We start from the raw sequence: 20227 nt of genomic DNA, 5'->3' as shown, positions 1-20227 counted from the left end.
TGACTAGAAAGCAGAATAAAGGGACAGAGAGGTGCAGAAGGGGCTTCCTTATGTTTTAGTTTTATTATTTTTAAAGTCTGTATTGAATCTGTTACAATATTGCTTCTGTTTTGAATTTTGGATTTTTGGCTGAGAGGCCTGTGGGATCTCCCCAACCAGGGATCAAACTCACACCCTGGAAGGTGATGTCAGCCACTGGACCACCAGGGAAGTCCCAGAAAGGGCTTCTTTAGAAAGGGTCTTGAATAAGGCCTCTCTGAGGTGGTGACATTTAAGCAGAGACCTGAGCAAGCCATGCTGAAAACTCAGGTGAACCAGGCAGAGATCAGCAGGTTCAGAGGCCCTGTGGTGGAACATGCTGGGCAGGGCATTTCTAAAGAGCAGAGGAGGTCAGCAAGTCCAGACTGGAGTCCGCAAGGCAGGGAGATGTGGAGGTTAGGCCAGAGAGAAGCCACGTCCTGATCACTTGAACTTTCTAGGTCATGGTTAAGGCTTCAGATGGATTCCTGCTGTGATAGGAAGTTGTTGGAGAGTTTTGAACAGGGGAGTGGTATGGTATGGATTAAGTTTTTAGAATCATCCGTCTCCCATAAGAAGGAATATTGTAGGTAGGGTAGTGTAGATTCAAGGACCTCAGTTAGAAGGCCCGGTAGGAATCCTGGGAAGAGAAGATAGTGGTATGAGCCAGAGTGGTAAGCTGAGTGGCTAAGAGTGGCTGAATTAGCATGTTTTGGAAGTAGAACTGATAAAGCTTTTTGGTGAATTGGATAACCCTTAAGGAGAAAGAAGAGCAGTTAAGAATGACTCCTAGGTTTTTGCCTGAGCATCTCATTGGAGATGGTACCATTACTGAAGTGAGAAAATCTGGTGTGGGAGTAGGGAGTAAATATGGGGAGGTGAGGAGAATCAAGAGTTCTGTTTTTGACACATTGCCATTGTGATGACTGTTAGACCTGCAGATGGAAGTGCTGAATCAGCCAATGGATCCATCAGAACTGAATCCACACTAGAGATACACTTGGGAAACATTGATGCATTTACAAGTGTGGCACTTAATGAGTTTACTACTGGGAATTGAGTAGAACTATTCATCCCTTGGACTGCAAGGAGATCCAGCCAGTCCATTCTGAAGGAGATCAGCCCTGGGATTTCTTTGGAAGGAATGATGCTGAAGCTGAACTCCAGTACTTTGGCCACCTCATGCGAAGAGTTGACTCATTGGAAAAGACTCTGATGCTGGGAGGAATTGGGGGCAGGAGGAGAAGAGGACGACAGAAGATAAGATGGCTGGATGGCATCACTGTCTCGATGGACGTGAGTCTCAGTGAACTCCGGGAGTTGGTGTTGGACAGGGAGGCCTGGCGGGCTGCAATTCATGGGGTGGCAAAGAGTTGGACACGACTGAGCGACTGATCTGATCTGATCTGATCTGATTCATGTAGCTGCTGCTGCTGCTGCTAAGTTGCTTCAGTCGTGTCCGACTCTGTGCAACCCCATAGATGGCAGCCCACCAGGCTCCTCTGTCCACGGAATTCTCCAGGCAAGAATACTGGAGTGGGTTGCCATTTCCTTCTCCAATGCATGCATGCGTGCTAAGTCGCTTCAGTCGTGATCCGACTCTGTGCAACCCCGTAGATGGCAACCCACCAGACTCCTCTGTCCACAGGATCCTCTAGGCAAGAATACTGGAGTGGGTTGCCATTTCCTTCTCCATTCATCTAGCTAATTACCTACTATATGTAGCTCACAGCACTTTGTACTTGGAATACAGGAGCAAGCAAGACAGACAGGGTCATTACTCTGAAGTGGTTTGCTCTAAACCCAGCATACCATGAGGAATGGTCTCAACCTCTGTTATTATTAAATTTGTTAAATTTTAGAGTAGAAACAAACTTAAGAGATAATCAAGTTCAAGCTCCCAAATTGCTCTCCAGTTTACAGCAGAGGAAATTGAGGCCTGGAAAGATTAAGTGCTTTGTTAAAATCTGTTGTTTAGAAACCACTTATATTTTACAGGATTTCCCTGGAAGTCCAGTGGCTAAGACTCCATGTTTCCACTGCACAGGGCATGGGTTCAACCCCTGGTCAGGGAACTAAGATCTCATAAGTCATGTGGCATGGCCAAAAAAGAAAAAAACACATTTTAGATTTTTTCAAAAATGCATATGTCCAGTCCACATTACTCATATTGTTTATTTTTATTTGTCTTTTCTTATACTCTAAGAAATAAATTTGAAGTTTAGTGGAAGGTAAAGGCTTTGCCTTAGGCCTAAGAGGAATTCAATTGGATCCATTGAATACCTACTATGCTAGAGAAGTCAGCCCACAGAATAGGAGAAAATATAATATTTGCAAATTGTATTTCTCTTTTAAGATTTTTTTGATGTGGGTCATTTTTTAAAAGTCTTTATAGAACTTGTAACAATACGGCTTCTGTTTTATGTTTTGTTTTTTTGGCCAAGAGGCATCTGAGATCTTAACTCTCTGACCAGTGACTGAACCCTCACCCCCTCCATTGGAAGGCAAAGTCTTAACCACTGGATGGCCAGGGAAGTCCCGTAAATTGTATTTCTGGTAAGGGACTTGTATCTAGAATGTGTAATAACTTTTACAGCTCAATAATGAAAAGATTAATAGCCCAATTAAAAAACTGGCAAAGGGAAAAAATGGCCAATTCACAGTATACAAGACCCCAGTAGTGGAGACAGACTCCAGTGAAAACTTCGGACCTTCCTCAGGATTCCAGGAGGTTCCATCTGAGGAGCAGGACAGCAGCATCACTGGGAGCTCTGGTGTTAAGTCATAAAGTCAGTGTGACTGGAGAATCTGGGAGCAGACATGCAGCCCTTGGAGACAGACTTGGCATGAGGCCAAAATATGAGCCCTCCAAACTGCAGGCTGGACAGCTCCCAGGAGTGGAGGAGGGAAGATGGTGGAAAAGAACTCTGAGCAAAGTGGGCTGAGCGGGTGGGTTGCCCCGCCCCTGGTGGTCACAGATGCTGGAAGACGGTGCCTAAGACCACAGCATGCTTAGATTTCCTGTCCACACATGGTCTTCTGGTCCATAGAGCAGAGGGTGGTATGCTTGGCTCTCTGCTGGTTGAAGATTTCAAGGCAGACCAAGTGAAAATTTCTGGAGCCACTGAAGAGAAAGAAATGGACTGACATTTTGAGTGACCATGGTAAAGCCAAGATCAAGCAGATACCAAAGTATGATCCTCCTTCTGGGTAAAGAATAACCATAAAAGCTGTGCCTCAAACACGGTGTATCCTTGAGAAGGTTACATGGCTCAGATTCATGTCAGTTTTCTCTCTTGTCTGCATGCCACAGTGATACGCTCCATTGTGCAAATTATGAATGAGGCCAGTGGAGTCTCTTCTGAGTGATTCTCAAACTTTTCCATCCAAGAATCTCTAACAGTAGAAGAGAGAAAACTTGGATCCTGGGAACTCTGGGGGTTGTGGCTCTAATAGTAAGTCCAAAGTACAAAATTTGCTTCACGTGTCCCATTTGCCTTAAGAACCCGGGTGTACTTTGTATTCTAATAATAGCAGGACAAGAGACCTTAAACTCTGGTCAACTTTGGTTACCTCTTAGTCAGCTCTGTAATAGTTTTCCATTGTTGCTGGAAAAACCACCATATATTGGGTTAGCAATAAAGGGCATTTGGTGTTTTCTGTAAGATGGCTCTAGTGGCACTTAGTTGTCTTTAACTTCATTCAAAACAATTTTCTTAGATTGTATTGTGACAGCTGTCATATCAATGTGCATTTTTTAAAAACATCAAAATTGGTCAATTTTGTGTAGTCATTTTAACATTGAAGTTGGATGGAAACAAGCAACGTTTCTGGCATATTATGCTTTATTATTTCAAGAAAGCTAAAAACATAGCTGAAATGCAAAAAAAGATCTGCACAATGTATGGAGAAGTTGCTATGACTGATCAAACAGGGCAAAAATGGGTTGTGAAGTTTTGTGCTGGAGATTTCTCGCTGGATGATGCTCATGGTTTGGTAGACCAGTTGAAGCTGATAATGGTCAAATTGAGACATTAATTAAGAACAACCATCATTAGGCCTTGAAGGATTTAGCCGATATACTTAAAATATCCAAATCAAGCCTTGAAAATCATTTGCACCAGCTTGGTTTCATCAATCACTTTGATGTTTGGGTTGCACATACTTTAAGAAAAAAAAAATCCTTCTTGACCATATTTCCACATGTGATTCTCTACTTAAATGTAATGAAAATGTTCCTTTTTAAAAACAAGTTGTGACAGGTGATAAAAAGTGGATAGTGTATAATAATGTGGGACAGAAGAGATCATAGGGCAAGTCAAATGAACCACCAACCACCACACCAAAGGCTGGGCTTCATCCAAAGAAGGTGATGTTGTGTATATGGTGGGACTGGAAGGGTATGAACTCCTTCTCAGAAAACCAAATGATTAGTTCCAGCAGGTACTCTTCCCACTTAAACCAACTAAAAGCAGCACTGGAGGAAAAGTGTCTGGAATTAGTCAGCAGAAAATGCAAAATCTTCCGCCAGGATAACGTAAGACCACATGTTTCTCTGATGACCAAACAAGAACTGTTACAGCTTGGCTGGGAAATTCTGATTCATCCACTGTAATCACCAGACATTGCACCTCCGGATTGCCATTTATTTCAGTCTTTACAAGATTCTCTTAATGGAAAAAAATTAAATTCCCTGGAAAACTATAAAAGGCACATGGAACTATTCTTTGCTCAGAAAGACAAAAAGTTTTGGGAAGATGGAATTATGAAGTTGTCTGAAAAATGGCAGAAGATAGTGGAACAAAACAGTGAATACATTGTTCCATAGAGTTGTTGGTGAAAACCAAAAATGTGTCTTTTATTTTTTATTTAAAAACCAAAGGAACTTTTTGGCCAACCCAATACTTGGTGGCTTAAAACACATACTTATTATCTGACAGTTCTCTGGGTGAGTGGATTGACAAGGGTCCCACTGGACCAAAGTCAAGGTGTCAACAGGGCTGTGTTTCCTTCTGGGGGCTCCTGGGGAGAACCACTCTCCCCATCCTCCCAGCTATAGAAGCTGGCCACCTTCCTTGGCTCGTGGCTCTTGTCCTCCGTCTTCAAAGTCAGTGACATTGTATCCCCGCAGCCCTTCTTCCATAGTCACGCCTCCCTTACTGACGTCAGCTGGGAAGGCTAAGGACTCCTGTGAAATCCTTATAATGTGTTCACCCAGATAATCCAGCATAATCTTCCTGCCTCAAGGTTCATGACCTTAACCACTTCTGCAAAGCCCCCTTTGCCATGTGAAGTAACATGTCCATAGCTTCTAGGGAGTAGGATGTGGACATCTTTTGGGGGTCATTATTCTGCCCACTACAGTTGGTATGACAAGAAGCCCTTCTGTTAATCCTGTGCCAAGTCGCTTCAGTCGTGTCCAACTCTTTGCAACACTATGGGCTGTAGCCTGCCAGGCTCCTCTGTCCATGGGATTCTCCAAGCAATAATACTGGAGTGGGTTGCCATGCCCTCTTCCAAGGGATCTTCCTTACCCAGGGATTGAATCTGAGTCCTTTATGCTCCTGCATTAGCAGGTAGGTTCTTTATTGCTAGCACCACCTGGAAAGCTCCAATTCTAGGGAAGAAATAAAAGTAATTTTCTATCTTCCTGAGAAGGTAGCTGGGCCTGATATATATCTGGACACTGCTTGTCATCAAGGATATAAACTTTACTGTATATCTGCAACCCTTCCCTGGACATGTTCTGAGAACTTTTGCAAAAGAAAGAAGCTGAATAAGGGAGCTATCAGAAGTTGACAATGACAATTGAGAGCCATCATCAAAGCTGATCTTACAACTACATGAGAAGTTGCTCAAGAACTCAATGTTGACCATTCTACGGTCATTTGGCGTTTGAAGCAAATTGGAAAGGTGAAAAAGTGGGTGCCTCATGAACTGACCACAAATCAAAAAAATTGTCTTTTTTGAAGTGTCATCTTCTCTTATTCTACAAAACAACAACAAACCATTTCTTGATCAGATTGTGACATGCAACGAAAAGTGGATTTTAAACGACAACTGGCCATCACCAGTTCAGTGGTTGGACTTCGAAGAAGCTCCAAAGTACTTCCCAAAGCCAGTGAGTGAGTGAGTGAAGTCGCTCAGTCGTGTTGGACTCTTTGTGACCCCATGGACTGTAGGAGCCTACCATGCTCCTCTGTCCATGGGATTTTCCAGGCAAGAGTACTGGAGTGGGTTGCCATTTCCTTCTCCAGAGGATCTTCCTGACCCAGGGATCGAACCCAGGTCTCCTGCATTGTAGGCAGATGCTTTACCATCTGAGCCACCAAGGAAGTCCCAAACTTGCACCAAAAACAAAAAAGATCATGGTCACTGTTTGGTGGTCTGCTGCCGGTATGATCTACTATAGTTTTCTGAATCCTGACAAAACCATTACTTCTGAGAAGTATGATCAGCAAATCAATGAGATGCACCAAAAGCTGCAACATCGGCAGCTGGCATTGGTCAACAGAAAGGACCACAACAATGCCTGACCGAATATTGCACAACCAACACTTCGAAAGTTGAATGAATTGGGCTACAAAGTTTTGCTTCATCTGTCATATTCACCTGACCTCTCACCAACTGACTATCACCTCTTCAAGTATCTCGACAACTTTTTCCAGAGAAAATGCTTCCACAACTAGCAGGAGGCAGAAAATACTTTCAAGAGTTCATCAAATCCCGAAGCACAGATTTTTATGCTACAGGAATAAGCAAAGTTATGTCTCATTGGCAAAAATATGTTGATTGTAATGGTTCCTATTTTAATTAATAAAGATGTGTTTGAGCTTAGCTGTAATGATTTAAAATTCATGGTCTGAAACCACAATTACTTTTTCACCAGTCTAATAGTTTCCCTCCCCATCCCTCCTTTACCCATTCCAACAATTTAGCTTCCTCTCAAAGCTCCCATCTTGGTGGCAACTGAAAACACCGCTGTGGAGTCCCCAAAGGCCTCTCAGAAGACAAGCTCAACCTCCTCCCCCACCAAGAACTTGTGCTCAGAGCCTGCAGTGCCTCTCCTCAGCAGGGGCTGGGATAGTAGTTTCTGGCTTCGTGAGGCTACTCTCTGGGAAGAAATTTCCTGGAACAACCCTCTACTGGCAGCCAGTTCCCTAAATAGTGACTATGATTTCTTACCAGTTAAAGAAATCACCTTCCAAACCCCAGCGTTCACCCTTTGACCACGTTCAGCCCAAGGCAGGAGGTAACCTCCAAGTTTTCAATCCTGTCTGGATGACTCAGCACTTCCACTGCAAGGACTGAGGGTTTGACCCCTGGCCGGGCAAGTTCTGCAGGCCTCCTCCCTGCTGCTCCCCACCCCCCACTCCCCTCATCCCTGCAACCCCAGCCAAAAAAGAAGAATCACAGGGATGTTAAAAAAAAATACTGGCACCTGGTTTTTCATCCCACCATCTGACTTAGCAAGCTTGGGAGTTCAGCTAGTCAAATGATCCGGGATCAGCCCACAGGGCTAACCAATTACCAGGAGTCACTGTGAATAACTGTGAGGCTGGGGTGGGGGTGAGGATAGCAGCCTTGAGATAAATACTTCCCATTAGCTGGGAAGTTTCTTTGGTAGCTCCTCCCCCTTTAATTTATGCTACTCTTTCTCATTTTCTCCCTTCTACCCCTTTTTATTATAATTACTTAGAATTAATTGTACAGTTTCCTTTTGTTCATCCAAGCTATTGTTCCATTACAGCAAAGGGTGAGGGTGAAAAGGGCAGCTCAGTCTACAGTCTCTTAATGTTTTTATTTCCCCTTGGTTTGAAAGTCTTGTTAAGGGAGTTGGGGTGAGACATTCAGACTCAGGGTAAATAGGAAATGAGTCAATGTACAATTTGCTCCAGCCTGGCCTGCTCTGTGTAGCATCAGACTTTCTAGAAAGCTCAGGCAGAAGGCATGTCTCAGACTCTCCCGTTTCCTTTATGACTTAGTGCTCACATCTGAAGAAGACTAAGGTGCACAAACCCAGTAGATTTCAGAATCCCTGAAAGAAGGCACTGTCTACCATGAATGTTTTATTCTGCTGTCTGCCAGGAGGAAATTAATGTGAGAGAACAGCTGCCCAGTACTTCCACTACTAGCTTTTATAAAGGAAGAATCAAAGAACTATTCTTCATTTTTTAAGCAAAGCTGGGGTTTCAAAATATTCTTCTTTTATACTCATGACATTTGCTGAAGAATCTTAAATTTAGGTGGTGTCAGTTCAAAAGCCATACAGAGTGTGTGTTCTGTGTGCATGAGCACTTTTGCCATCATGGAAACTGTAGTTGTATATCTTAGATGTTAGGCTTCTAGTGTTAGAATTAGAGATAAAATGAGAGGAAGGAAATGGTTTCCACATCCAAAAGCTGGTTAATGTGTTTCCTGATTTTAAAAATGATAGTGTCATTTAATTGGCAGCTATATTAGCAATAATTTATGGCTCATTTGAACCTAATTTTGGGGGGAGGGGAGGGGGCTGTGCCCAGTCTTAGTTGTGGCATGTGGGATCTAGCGCCCTGACCAGGGATCAAACCTGGGCCTCCTGCACTGGGAGCAGGGAGTCTTAGCCATTGGACCACCAGGGAAATCTCTTGAATCTGATCTTAACCCATTGATGAAACCCATTCAGTTTCATCTGAATGCAAACAGAGCTGCAGAGGTATTGATATACACACATAAGTTTATATTATACATAGACACTTATATATTTAACCTAATGCATGTCCATACTGTAATATTATGTTCATGTTGCTCACATCATGGGCCTATTTGTCTCAGATTCATTCCTCACCTTTTCTGCTTTACTGAGTCTCAGGAGAACTGGCCACTGTGGTTTACCAGGTTTCCAGGTCACCTGACTCAGTCTCTGTGGGGTCTCTGGGCCCTGATGTGCTTTGTTTGAGCCCTCCGAGCATCTCTGGTGGGTATGGGGTTTGATTCTAAATGCGATTTTGCCCCTCCTACCATCTTGCTGGGGCTTCTCCTTTGTCCTTGGATGTGGGGTATCTTTTTTTCATGGAATTCAACATTGTTATATTGATGGTTATTCAGCAGTGAGTTACAATTTTGGGGTTCTTGCAGGAGAAGATGAGCACACGTCCTTCTACTATACCATCTTGTGTCTGAGCCAGACCTGTGTTTGAGTCTCCTGCAAAGGTATAGGTCAGCAGTAGCCTGCCACAGGGGCAGGGACTCTGGGGGCAGCAGACCTGTGGCATAAGCCCTCCTGGAAGAGGTCACTATTAACTGCCGGGGTCCAGCCCCAGTGGATCCAGGGAATTCCAAGCGGGGACGGCATTGGCGAGGATCAGGAAACAACTGCTTAATTAAACGTTAATTAAGGATATAAAGAGTAATAGAATAAGGATAGCTCAGTGAGGAAATTCAGTGGAGAAAAGAGGCTGAATAATTCAGCCAGAAGGTAAGAGAAAGAACGACATGGTGAGACTAAGTTTCGGTGAACAAGGCCCGCACTTTATTTTCCAAAGTAGTTTTTATACCTTAAGTTATGCATAGAAGATAATGGGGGAAGGGGTAGAGTCATGCAGTAAGCCAGGCTTTCTTCCTGCAAACTTATCATATGCAAAAGTTTAGGTGATTTGCATCATCTTCTGGCCCGGAGGCCTTTTCCTCTAAAGGTGATTATTCTAAAGTCAGGCGCCAGCCTCCAAAATGTATTAAAGTTGCATTCCTACAGAGCAAAGGTGTGGTGGGCTATAACAAGAAAAAGAATTAACTCAAGGGTCCCAGGTTACAAACATTAAAGCTACTATTTACACCAATTATATTAATCAATACACTGCCAGGAACACAGCAGGTAAGGGATATGGAGACTTAGCAGCAAATATTGGCCCAACAAGTGAAAATCCCTTCACCAATACAATTTCTAATCAATCTTTTGACTGCTCAAAGGAATCTGTATTTAGACAGTTTAGAACATCTCATGCCTCTCACAGTTTGGAGCTCTGAGCAATCACATGTGGTCAGAAAAACCTATTCAGGCAGGCTAGAGGACTTCCAAGGGAGTTTGTAGGTTGAAACACTGTCACACCCAGGAATTATTAACTGGAGCTGTAAGCTAACTCTTTTTTCTGAGAGAGGTAGTGGGGACAGGTGAAAGCACAAAGCAGAAAGTAGGCAGACTCTGGTTTTGGGGGTAGATTGCTCGAGAATTTCCAAGGAGACTCCTGAGGCTTGATCCCGCCTTTGCGTATGCCAAGCCTCCTTCCTCATGACCTTTGCCAGGGGCGGAGCTCGCTCCCTGAAATTAACCCCACCATACAGTCGCAAAACAGACAACACACAAACTGCAGAACAATTATACCAGATAAATTCTCACAATCTTAAGAAAGTTCTAGGACTCACAACAGATTTCCCAAACTGGGAATCTGGCAAATGGACTGAGAACCCCCAGGGAATTTGGAGGCCTGTGGAATTTGATTACAGAACTTGCATGGGAGACTGGGGAAACAGACTCTTGGAGGGCACAAACAAAACCTTGTGTGCATCAGGACCAAGGAGAAAGGGGCAGTGATCCTACAAGAGACTGACCTAGACTTACCTGTGAGCACCCAAGAGTCTTCAATGGAGGGTGGGCAGTAGCCTGCTGCAGGGTCAGGGGCACTGAGTGCGGCAGTGTGTGCATAGGACCTTTTGCAGGAGGTTGCCATTATCTTCATTACCTCCACCATAGTTTGGTCTAGGATCAAACAATGGAGGGAACACAGCCCCGCCCATCAACAGAAAATTGGATTAAAGATTTACTGAGCATGGCCCCGCCCATCAAAACAAGACCCAGTTTCCCTTGCAGTCAGTCTCTCCCATCAGGAAGCTTCCATAAGCCTCTTATCCTTATCCATCAGAGGGCAGATAGAATGAAAACCACAATCACAGAAAACTAACTAAACTGATCACATGGATCACAGCCTTGTCTAATTCAATGAAACAATGAGTCATGCTGTGTAGGGCCACCCAAAACAGACGGGTCATGGTGGAGAATTTTGACAAGATGTGGTCCACTGGAAAAGGGAATGGCAACACTTCAATATTCTTGCCTTGACAACCCCATGAACAGTATGAAAAGGAAAAAATTATGACAATGAAAAATGAACTCTCCAGGTTGGTAGGTGTCCAATATGCTACTGAAGAAGAGTGAAGAAATAACTCCAGAAAGAATGAAGAAGGAGCCAAAGTGAAAGCAATGCTCAGTTGTGGATGTGACTGGTGATAGAAGTAAACTCTGATGCTGTAAAGAACAATATTGCATAGAAACCTGGAATGGTAGGTCCATGAATCAAGGTAAATTGGAAGTGGTCAAACAGGAGATAGCAAGAGTGACCATCAACATTTTAGGAATCAGTGAACTAAAATGGATTGGAATGGGCAAATTTAATTCAGATGACCATTATATCTACTACTGTGGGCAAGAATCCCATGAAAGAAATGGAGTATCCCTCATGGTTAACAAAAGAGTGCAAAATGCAGTACTTGGATGCAATCTCAAAAACTACAGAATGCTCTCTGTTCCTTTCCAAGGCAAACCATTCAATATCACAGTAATCCAAGTCTATGCCCCGACCAGTAATGCTGAAGAAGCTGAAGCTGAATGGTTCTATGAAGACCTACAACACGTTCTAGAACTAACACCAAAAAAAGATGCCCTTTTCATCATAGGGGAATGCAAAAGTAGGAAGTCAAGACATACCTGGAATAACAGGCAACTTTGGCCTTGGAGAACAAAATGAAGCAGGGCAAAGACTAACAGAGTTGTGCCAAGAGAATGCACTGGTCATAGCAAACACCCTCTTCCAACAACACAAGAAAAGACTCTACACATGGACATCACCAGATGGTCAACACCAAAATCAGACTGATTATATTCTTTGCAGCCAAAGATAGAGAAGCTCTATACAGTCAGCAAAAACAAGACTGGGAGCTGACTGTCACTCAGATCATGAACTCCTTATTGCCAAATTCAGACTTAAATTGAAGAAAGTAGGGAAAACCTCTAGATCATTCAGGTATGACCTAAATCAAATCCCTTACGATTATACAGTTGAAGTAAGAAATAGAGTCAAGGGACTAGATCTGATAGACAGAGTGCCTGATGAACTAGGAATGGACATCGTACAGAAGGCAGTGATCAAGACCATCCCCAAGAAAAAGAAATGCAAAAAGGCAAAATGGCTGTCTGAGGAGGCCTTACAAATAGCTGAGAAAAAGAAGAGAAGCTAAAGGCAAAGGAGAAAAGGAAAGATATACCCATTTGAATGCAGAGTTCCAAAGAATAGCAAGGAGAGATAAGAAAGCCTTCCTTAGTGATCAATGCAAAGAAATAGAGGAAAACAATAGAATGGGAAAGACTAGAGATCTCTGCAAGAAAATTAGAGATATCATGGGAACATTTCATGCAAAGATGGGCACAATAAAGGACAGAAATGGTATGGACCTAACAGAAGCAGAAGATATTAAGAAGAGGTGCCAAGAATACACAGAAGAATTATACAAAAAAAGATCTTCATGGCCCAGATAACCGTGATGATGTGATCACTCATCTAGAGCCAGACATCCCGGAATGTGAGGTCAAGTGGGCCTTAGGAAGCATCACTACAAACAAAGCTAGTGGAGGTGATGGAATTCTAGTTGAGCTATTTCAAATCCTAAAAGATGATGCTGTGAAAGTGTTGCACTCAATAAGCTAGCAAATTTGGAAAACTCAGCAGTGGCCACAGGACTGCAGAAGGTCACTTTTCATTCCACTTCCAAAGAAAGGTAAGGACAAAGTACATTCAAACTACTGCACAATTGCACTCATTTCACACGATAGCAAAGTAATGCTCAATATTCTCCAAGTCAGTCTTCAACAGTATGTGAACCATGAGCTTCCAGATGTTCAAGCTGGATTTAGAAAAAGCAGAGGACCAGAGATCAAATTGCCAACATCTGTTGGATCATCGAAAAAGCAAGAGAATTCCAGAAAAACATCTACTTCTGCTTTATTGATTACACCAAAGCCTTTGACTGTGTGATCACAACAAACTGTGGAAAATTCTTAAAGAGATGGGAATACCAGACCACCTTACCTGCCTCCTGAGAAATCTGTATGCAGGTCTAGAAGCAACAGTTAGAACTGGACATGGAACAACAGGCTAGTTCCAAACTGGGAAAGGAGTACATCAAGGCTGTATATTGTCACCCTGATTATTTAACTTATATGCAGAGTACATCATCCGAAATGCCAGGCTGGATGAAGCACAAGCTGGAATCAGGATTGATGGGAGAAATATCAACAACCTCAGATATACAGATGACATATGCCATATCATATGTAGATGATATGGCAGAAAGCGAAGAACTAAAAAGCCTCTTCATGAAAGTGAAAGAAGAGAGTGAAAAAGCTGGCTTAAACCTCAACATTTAGAAAATGAAGATTATGGCATCCAGTCCCATCACTTCATGGCAAATAGATGGGAAAACAATGGAAACAGTGACAGACTTTATTTTCAGGGCCCCTGAAATCATTGCATATGGTGACTGCAGCCATGAAATTAATAGATGCTTGCTCCTTGGAAAAAAAGCTATGACCAACCTAGACAGCATACTAAAAACCAGAGACATTACTTTGCCAACAATGGTCCATCTTAGTCAAAGCTATGGTTTTTCCAGTAGTCATGTATGGACGTGAGAGTTGGACTATAAAGAAAGTTGAGCGCCAAAGAATTGATGCTTTTGAACTGTGGTGTTGGATAAGACTCTTGAGAGTCCCTTGGACAGCAAGGTGATCCAACCATTCAATCCTAAAGGAAATCAGTCCTGAATTTTCACTGGAAGGACTGATGCTGAAGCTGAAACTCCAATACTTTGGCCACCTGATGTGAAGAACCGACTCATTTGAAAAGACCCTGATGCTCAGAGAGATTGAAGGCAGGAGGAAAAGGGGATGACAGAGAATGAGATGGTTGGATGGCATCATCAACTAGATGGACAGGAGTCTGAGCAAGTTTCAGGAGTTGGTGATGGACAGGGAAGCCTTGCATGCTGTTGTCCATGAGGTCGCAAAGAGTCTGACATGACTGAGTGACAGAACTGAACTGAACTGAACTGAACTGAGGTCACATGTGTTCCAGCCTGGTTCAGGCGATGAGAAGCACTGGATTAGGGTAAGGGGAAAGTCAGGGTGTATCTCTCCCAGGAAGCCTCTGGCCTTTTTGTGACATTTCTGATAATACCTTAGCAAGGTTCCAGCCCTTGCTAATAGGACCAGCTGTGCTTCCAGCCACCATTAGTGACCCCAGCCTCTGGGCTCTGGTAACACCATCTTCTATGACTTTCCCTCTGGCCCAGTCTGGGCAGTGACTTGCACTATCAGTAATCTAAGCTTCTCAGATCGTCCATCAACTGTGTAACCAATTCCCTGCATTAAATTACCTCTGTTGTAAACATGTGGTAATTTCTATTGTTCTGGGCAGAGAATAACATATATCATGTTAAAAACGTATTTTTAACACAATATTGTAAATCAACTATACTTCAATTAAGAAGAAATTTTTCTTTAACAAAACTTTTGAGTTTAGTCAGTAAGTTGTATCCGACTCTTTGCAACTCATGGACTATAGCCCGTCAGGCTCCCCTATACGTGGGATTTCCCAGGCAAGTATACTGGAGTGGGTTGCCATTTTCTGCTCCAGGGCATCTTCCTGGCCCAGGGATTGAACTCACATCTCCTGCACTGGCGGGCGGATTGCTTACCACTGAGCCACCAGGGAAGCCCTTAACAAAAGCTGCTGCTGCTGCTGCTAAGTCGCTTCAGTCGTGTCCAACTCTGTGCAACCCCATAGACGGCAGCCCACCAGGCTCCCCCGTCCCTGGGATTCTCCAGGCAAGAACACTGGAGTGGGCTGCCATTTCCTTCTCCAATGCATGAAAGTGAAAAGTGAAAGTGAAGTTGCTCAGTCGTGTCTGACTCCTAGCAACCCCATGGACTGCAGCCTACCAGGCTCCTCCATGCTGCTGCTGCTAAGTCACTTCAGTTGTGTCCGACTCTGTGCGACCCCATAGATCGCAGCCCACCAGGCTCCTCCATCCATGGGATTTTCCAGGCTCCTCTGAAGCCTTTGGAAATTCTTTAATTAAGGTTGTAGGTACCAATATATTATATTCTGTAATTATTTCTTTTAAGGGCCTCTCAGAATCTATGGAAATTATTATTACTTACCAGTAAAATTTTAAAATACTTAAATATCATAAATGGTTGTGAATTCTACTATCTTGGACTTGAAAGCAGTGGCCTAGTTTTACTCAATACATTCATAGGATAAATGTAATGGAAATAGTGCATCATGAGCCCACGAATGATTGTCATTCATAATAGAATTGCCACTCTTTTGTATTTTGCAGAAATAGCTCACATTCATTCTTGAGCTGATGTACTCACTGACTTCCAGCAATAACATCACAGAGGAATTATCTGGTAGTAGTTACTGTAAACGAAATACTCACAATCACTGCATCGAAACGGGGAAGTAATTTATACCTCCCTCTTTAAGTGATTTATGTTGGTCATTACTTGTAATATCTTTCCTGAACCTTTGCCTAAAACCCTTTCTTCTGCTGACTGCAAATTCAGATTGACTGTATCACTCCAGGAGGGGAACTCCAGGAGGGGAATGCATTAGTAGACTGTCCTCTAAGCGCCCTCAACTGTAGCAAGCCACTTTGGCTACTACTTCCTTTCTTCCTTCCCTTCCACATCTTGCCCAAACTTAAAGTACCCTACAAGTGAAAGAAAAGCCTGTTAATGAGCCAGGATTTCAAGCACGGAAACTGATGCTGTATCTATCATGAGAGAGTATGGATGCCTAATTAAAGACGGCAGACATCGTTCTGCCGTACAATGAAGTGTATCAGCTGGATGTAGATACATAGCCCCTCCCTCTTGAACGTCCCTCCCACCCCCATGTCATCCCACCCCTGCAGGCCATCACAGAGCACTGAACTGAGCTTCCTGGGCTTTACAGCAGGTTCCCACTAGCTATCTGTTTTACACACTGTAGTGTATGTAGGTCAATCTTTATCTCTCAATTCATCCCACCCTCCCCTTTCCCTTCTGTGTCCGCATGTTCCTTAAGCAATTATACTCAAATAAAAAAATAATAGCAAATTGAATCCAGTAATTTTAAAATGTCTAATGCATAAAGACCAAGTAGGACTTATTCCTGGAATGTAAGCTTGATTGTACATGTAAACATCAATCAATGTCATATATTAATATAAATGAGAAAAATCATTAAAAAGATGGGAGATGAAGCATGCTTGGTTTTATTCTTGCCAAAACCCCACTAAAACGATAATAATGACTTTGAAAAAGTCATAAATACCAGTAATAGATGGGAATACCAGACTACCTGACCTGCCTCTTGAGAAATTTGTATGCAGGTCAGGAAGCAACAGTTAGAACTGGACGTGGAACAACAGACTGGTTCCAAATAGGAAAAGGAGTACGTCAAGGCTGTATATTGTCACCCTGCTTATTTAACTTATATGCAGAGTACATCATGAGAAACGCTGGGCTGGAAGAAACACAAGCTGGAATCAAGATTGCCGGGAGAAATATCAATAACCTCAGATATGCAGATGACACCACCCTTAGGGCAGAAAGTGAAGAGGAACTCAAAAGCCTCTTGATGAAAGTGAAAGTGGAGAGTGAAAAAGTTGGCCTAAAGCTCAACATTCAGAAAACGAAGATCATGGCATCTGGTCCCATCACTTCATGGGAAATAGATGGGGAAACAGTGGAAACAGTGTCAGACTTTATTTTTCTGGGTTCCAAAATCACTGCAGATGGTGACTTCAGCCATGAAATTAAAAGATGCTTACTCCTTGGAAGAAAAGTTATGACCAACCTAGACAGCATATTCAAAAGCAGAGACATTACTTTGCCAACTCAGGTCCGTCTAGTCAAGGCTATGGTTTTTCCTGTGGTTATGTATGGATGTGAGAGTTGGACTGTGAAGAAGGCTGAGCACTGAAGAATTGATGCTTTTGAACTGTGGTGTTGGAGAAGACTCTTAAGAGTCCCTTGGACTGCAAGGAGATCCACCCAGTCCATTCTGAAGGAGATCAGCCCTGGGATTTTTTTTGGAAGGACTGATGCTAAAGCTGAAACTCCAGTACTTTGGCCACCTCATGCGAAGAGTTAACTCATTGGAAAAGACTCTGATACTGGGAGGTATTGGGGGCAGGAGGAGAAGGGGATGACAGAGGATGAGATGGTTGGATGGCATCACTGACTTGATGGATGTGAGTCTGAGTGAATTCCGGGAGTTGGTGATGGACAGGGAGGCCTGGTGTGCTGCGATTCATGGGGTTGCAAAGAGTCGGACACGACTGAGCGACTGAACTGAACTGAACCAGTAATAGCAGAGGGACTCTCAGCAGATAATAGGTTTCCAAGAATTTCTGGAGGGTAGACAGTGGATAGAGGGGCAGTGGCAGAGTAAAGAGAATAGAGGAAGCTAAGTTTATGTTACATGAGTGGGAATTTGGAGGAGGATAGAACAGAGAAGGGAACCTTTTGCAAGACAGAACTTGGGACACCAGGCAATTCATAAACAGCCGCTGAGTGAATGATGAGACTGAAGTTATGGTGACTGATAAAATGGCACAAAGGAGCAATTGGCCTCTCACCGCATTTGGCAGCCAGATAGGGATTCCCTTCTGCATCTCTCCTCTCAGTAAGTATTAACAACCTTGTTCTGCTTTCCACGATATGTTATGGCCCCATAGCTAAGACTCTGAAAGTCTGGGATTTAGGAATTCTGTAGCTGGATCTCTGCAAAGTAATCATAGTCAAAGTAATAGAAGCAGCAAATAGTTATATAGCACTGTAATGAATATATTATATATTAATTAATTGAATGTTCACAACTCTAGGAGAACCTGAAGAACAGAGTGGTTAATTAACTTGCCTAAGATCACACAGGAAGTAACAGGCAGAGCTAGGTCACCCACAACAGAAAGGTGAAACCTTTATGCAAAAAAAAAAAAAATAGTATTTCATTGCCTCGTTCTGAAGTAAAGACAACTGAAGATGTTGTGAAGAATGGTCACAACATAAAGATAGATGGACCCGAACACAAGAGTGACCCAGAGAAAAGAGTAAAGACATGAAACAGAAAGGAAGAAAGAAATCTCCTGCTACAGTCCTCAGAGAAATTTGAAAAGATATTTCATTGTAAAAGAACAGAATACAATGAAAAAGAAATAATCAGAGAAGTATAAATAGTCCCTGTAGGTTAAAAAACACATTTATATGAAAATTTTAACAGAAGCATTAGAATATAAATTCAAGGAAGTCTCCCAGAGAAAGGACAAAGAGATGGAAATTGTAAGAGAAAAAAGTGTTAGAGGCTAATCTAGGATGTCCTACATCTGACCAACAGAATTTACAGAAAGAAAAATCAGATAATGTGAAATATAGATTGTTTCCCCCAGAGGTGAAAGCCATGAGTCTCCTAGACTTATAAAATTTACACATCAAGGATGTCAAAGAGGTCCTCTATGATGTTTATAATCTGTTCTGAGAACCAAACTGAGTTTTTTGTGTTCTCTCAATAGTCTAGGCATTGAAAATGAATAAAAGAGTCTACATTATTGTGACTGAAAGTACTGTGTGCCGTTGGGCTAGTAATCACTCTGATTACATATCTTTTCCTGTATAGCTTTTTGGCTTTTCCTCCCGGGAGTTTGTATTTGCCTTTGTGGGAATCTTTGCCATTATTTTATTCTCAAGTCTACCTAACCTCCTTATCTGATCAAGCAGTCTCTCAAATCTCCTTCGTTGCCCCCGTGCGTGCTAGGTTGCTTCAGTCGTGTCTGACTCTTTGTGACCCCATGGACTGTAACCCACCAGGCTCCTCTGTCCATGCGATTCTCCAGGCAAGAATACTGGAGTGGGTTGCCATGCCTCCTCCAGGGGCTCTTCCTGACCCAGGAATCGAACCCTTGTCTCTTATGTCTCCTGCATTGGCAGGCAGGTTCTTTACCACTAGTGCCACCTGGGAAGCCCTCTTTAATGCTGAAACACTCCAATTTGGACAGTTTGCTCTCCAGGCTCCTGCAACAGAATCACTCAGCATCTTCCCTGTATTCGATTATTTCCCAAATCCCACATCTTGTTCTTTTTGGTTTTACTCCCTTGGTTTACTGAAGCCAGATCCTTAAGTAACTTCTTTAGGAAGCATGTATAAGCAATCAATTTTCCTCCACCTTGTATTCACTTTTCACATTTAATTGACACCTTGGCTAAGAGGAGGAGATTTTTACATTGAAATCATTTTTTTCTTGGAATGTTGAAAAATAACTCCAATGCCTTTTAGCATACAGTGTTGTATGCTATATATATATATATATATATATATATATATATATATATATATATATACACGTCAGATGTAATTCAAATTTTTGTTCTGTTGGTAAGCTCACTTCTCTCCTCTACTCCCCCACCCCGACTCTCTTAAAAGGGACTCATCATGCATATCAACATAAGCGTATTATTAAAAGGAACATATGGAGTTATCTGGGCTTTCCAGGTGGTGCTAGTGGTAAAGAACTTGCCTCCTAATGCAGGAGACATGAGACAGGGATTCAATCCCTATGTCAGGAAGATCCCCTGGAGGAGGGCATGGCAACTCACTCCAGTATCTTTGCCTGGGAAATACCATGGACAGAGGAGCCTGGCGCGCTACAGTCTATAGGGTTGCAAAGAGTTGGACACAACCGAAGCAACACACACATGGATGTGGAGGTACCCACCAGAAAAAATGCTTTGGAAGGTCAGAAGTGGTTGCCTTTGCAGAATAGGACTGAGGAAGTAAGAAAACCACTGCTTTTATCTTCACAATGTGCTTGATTATTTTGACAAAGCTTTAAAAACCATAAAACACGGGTTGCAAAACTCCAAAGAAAAGCAAGTGAAAAACCTCTGGGTCAGGGAGACAACTCTGCTCAGGACTCAAGGAGGAGGTGCTGGGAGCTCCTGAGAGCTCACCTCACTGCTAGCAATATTTGGCTTGGGAACAATTAACCAGTTGCTTGGCTCATACTTATCCTTTACAAGTATGAAGTCTTGGCTTTATAGTTATACTTACATGTTTCATAAATTCCTTTTTTA

The 20227-nt window shown here is 42.7% G+C and overlaps 1 long non-coding RNA gene across 1 annotated transcript in view; it reads left to right on the top strand.

Moving 5' to 3' along the window:
* The window catches only part of LOC132345893 (uncharacterized), a 47289-nt gene extending 27873 nt beyond the window's left edge, over positions 1-19416 (top strand). The window contains exon 3 of the long non-coding RNA XR_009495446.1: positions 952-19416. This is a non-coding gene — a long non-coding RNA (uncharacterized lncRNA). The remainder of the gene's footprint in view (positions 1-951) is intronic.
* Positions 19417-20227: the final 811 nt, after the last annotated feature.

This window comes from Bos taurus, chromosome 1, assembly GCF_002263795.3.
Source record: "Bos taurus isolate L1 Dominette 01449 registration number 42190680 breed Hereford chromosome 1, ARS-UCD2.0, whole genome shotgun sequence".
Lineage (NCBI taxonomy): Eukaryota > Metazoa > Chordata > Mammalia > Artiodactyla > Bovidae > Bos > Bos taurus.
This window is presented reverse-complemented; position numbering and strand designations above follow the sequence as displayed.